Raw genomic sequence first — 3,422 nt, 5'->3', positions numbered from 1 at the left:
CTCCCGTAACCCTGCTGCTGCTGCTTTGCCTCATGAATGTTTTGACACGCCAATTGAATCTGAAAGGCAGCAAATTAACCTGTAGGATTGGAAATTCACTCAGTGCCCCCCACCGCTCACTTTCTCCCACTTTTCGAGATTCTTTAGGCTCTCCCTCACCGCCACATCGCCGCGACTGAGACCCCGTCGAGAGGTGCAATGGCACCTCGGCGAGGCGCTCGATTGCTTTCGCGGGCCGTGCAAGACCGGGCATGAGAAAATGAACAAACATGAGCATTCAACAGAAATATGTTTGATGAATAAGTAAATGTTTGCTACCGGCCGGCCCTCCTCTGATCAATCATTTATCGAGCGCAAATGAGTCGAGCTGCTGAACAAATTGAATCATTAGGCGTCGACTCACTCTTCGCCAAGCTCGGAAAGAGAAGCGCAAATATGGTGGGGGTGAGCGTATACAAGTCTCGTTTGTAAACAGATCTTGATTGGCTCATTGAAATATGCATTCCGATCCTCACGAATGATCCTTTTACGTCCCTCGGAAGTTGTCCGTACAAGCCGTGGACTTCAATCATGACACCCGGAAACTTACCAAGCATTGACAAGCCTGTGAAAAATAAGATCTGACACTTCTCACGAATATTCAAAGTGATCATCACATTTCGACACCAGACTATTTTGACGCCGCGCTCCGGCTTGCCAAAATCAGTCAGCTTTTCGGGTATGCGAAGGCCCTCAACAAAGCGACGATTTCCATTCATGTTCTCCGACTCCAAACGATGTTCGAGTCGGCGTCGACAAAGAAAGCTCATGCTCCCGCAAAGGTAACAGCGAGCTTCTTAGTGGCGCGCGTCCAGCGTCTTATGTTCCGCCGCACCGTCTCCGTTGTTCTGGAGAAAGCTCCCTGGAGTCGCGCCGGGGACGTGATAGCAATGCGCCATTAGCTTCCGGGCTGTGCGCCAACGCCATTTAGCAACGCCGCGCAGGTAAAAATGGAGGCAGTTTTCTTTTTTCCCCCCCAACATGTACAAAGAATGTTTAGACAATGGAAATGAATGGAAATGGCATCGGAACTGAACTGAACCAAACAGCTCGGATGGAATGTATGCTAGCCGCTAAGACGGAATGTATGCTAACGGTGAGTTTTGGGACACAGGAGGAAACTGAACGAGCCAGAGAAAAAGCACTGGGGAGAAAATAGCCACAGTGGTGCTCCATGTACAATTTTAACTTTAAAATTAAAAAAAAAAAATGACGTTGTTCTTTCTTCTGGTTGTACTTCGCTGGCCAAATGTCAACCCGTTCAGGCTGCAACCCAGCTTTGAAACTGACACCCCCTGTCATCCACGCCTTGCCGCAAAAGTCTCTCACCTTCTCCCGAGTCCTAAAGGCACGACGTTAGAATGTTGCGGATCGATCGTCCGTGCTCCCATGTTGATTTTAATGGGCTGCCTAGCAGCCGGAAGATGCGCCACACCAGGAATGAAAACGAATTAAGAGCAAAGAAGAATCCAATGTGCTCTTTCTTGAAAGCGGGCTTCCATTGTACCCGATGTTGCCGGCAATCAACTTGAAGCACCACAGCGATCGATATACACAAAACGGCACCATTGACAATCAAGCCTCGTGGCGGTGTATTCATTTATGGTTTTTTTTTCTTCCTTAAATGTTGTTCGACAAAAATATAACTCGTGTGAAATGTCGCCGTGGAAAAGCAACACAACTGGAGGACATTGATGGGATTATGTTAACAAGGCGGCCATCTGCATGCTGGCAAACCTTCTTTCTCACTTGACAGCAATCCAAATGGATCACGAAACTGTGGCTTTTTTTGTCTTTTTTTTTTTCCTCAAGCCTGATGTGGACTCGACTTCATTCCCGTGAAGCTTTGTGGCGAGAGTACCTTTCACGCAGCCAGCTGGTGAGCCATTGATTTCTGGGCTTTAGCCTCAGGAGATGAGACAGTTTGCATGTTTGGCCTCCAGGAGCTATAAATCACATCGATCAGCTGCCATAATAAGGCCGTGCTGACACCCCCCACCCCCCACCCCTGACCCCCCGAGGCTTGAGAAAACAATTACAGACAAAGAAGAAGCGTCAAGGAGGCCAAATGGTAGACGCGCCGAGGCAATCGTTGATATTTTCGTCTTTTTCATTCATACGAAGCGTATGCTAATCTGCTGCTAGCACGCTACACGTTAGCACTGATCCTTCACCATATGAATTATGTATGGTCCTCATGAGTCATTTTGATGAGATTTCAATGTACAGCAGACATAAATCTGGAGAGTTACGCTCAGATCGCACCAAGTTTGACCAAGTTTGTCCGATGGGTGTCCAAAGTCTGTCAAAGGTGTCAATGCCGGATGCATGATTTATGTTGTTTGCGACCATTTTCTCGGGCAGCGTCGCATCTATTTTTAACAATTACTAAATATTCTGTATGTTCCTCTTGTCCTGCTCACTTTTGATGAATAATTTGGGCTGCTGCCGAAGCGAAATGTTGAGAAAACTTCACCGCGGGGCCGCCGAGCCTCCAAGGAGGAGCGGTTTGATCCTGACTGGCTTCTACAGCTAATCTATCTCCAAAGCCGAACGTGCAATTGCATGTCAGTCAGCGGGCCAGTGGAGTGGATTGTCTCATAGTTGCTCGGTAAAAGACGCGTGAGTGCGCCCCAGGTGGGCTCCGAGCGGGAGGAAGTGCAACAAATCCCACGTGGACCAATGAGAAGAAAAAAAAAATATAGCAATCTAAAGCTGTATTGAAATGATTGCGTCAGTCGAGCGAGAACGGTGAGACGGATACGACAAGTTCCTGTGTTTGTCAAATCCAACTTTCCGATGATGAACCGCATCGCAAAGAATCGTGTTTCCTTTATTTCTCGTCAAGAAGAACAGATTTTTCCGAGAGTTCGTTAGGCACGGCTACAGAACATATTGCGAGTCAGCTTGACATGACGTCATCAAGAAAAGCAATGCGACGGACTCTTTCCATACGTAATGGATATTTTCCAAAGAAGTCTTACAATATATATATTTTTTTTATGTTTATGGCTATAATTTACTGATTTAAAGGGAAAAACATTTTTTTGATGCATTGTTCATCTGCTTCAAGTCAAGACACCCTAAAAAAAAAAAACCCAATATGGGTCAAAGGGGTACTGAGACAACTTTTGGGGCGCTTCATTTTACAGTTGGGTCAAAAATAACCCAATATGGTCAAAGAGGGTTTGACCCAACTTTTGAGGTCATTCATTGAACCCCAAAAGCTGGGTCAGAATCGATAACCCGTAAAGCGACATGCGATGAGTGGAACAGCCTCTAGAAATTTATCATTTATCGTGTTGGCAGCAGCCGCCCGCAGTCAGCTAAAAACTTAACAACACCGGGAAAACAGCACTGGGCCTGATCGGCGCCATGTTCCT

General features: G+C 46.7%; 1 long non-coding RNA gene across 2 annotated transcripts in view; it reads left to right on the top strand.

Annotated features, from left to right (window-relative positions):
- LOC109518830 (uncharacterized) overlaps positions 1-3,422 on the top strand; it is a 16,564-nt gene that overhangs the window by 363 nt on the left and 12,779 nt on the right. For both annotated transcript variants that reach the window (XR_002168826.1, XR_002168824.1), the window contains exon 2: positions 1,852-1,918. This is a non-coding gene — a long non-coding RNA (uncharacterized LOC109518830). The remainder of the gene's footprint in view (positions 1-1,851; positions 1,919-3,422) is intronic.

The sequence above is a fragment of the Hippocampus comes genome, unplaced genomic scaffold, assembly GCF_001891065.2.
Source record: "Hippocampus comes isolate QL1 unplaced genomic scaffold, H_comes_QL1_v1.1 scaffold25, whole genome shotgun sequence".
NCBI classification, from domain to species: domain Eukaryota; kingdom Metazoa; phylum Chordata; class Actinopteri; order Syngnathiformes; family Syngnathidae; genus Hippocampus; species Hippocampus comes.
This window is presented reverse-complemented; position numbering and strand designations above follow the sequence as displayed.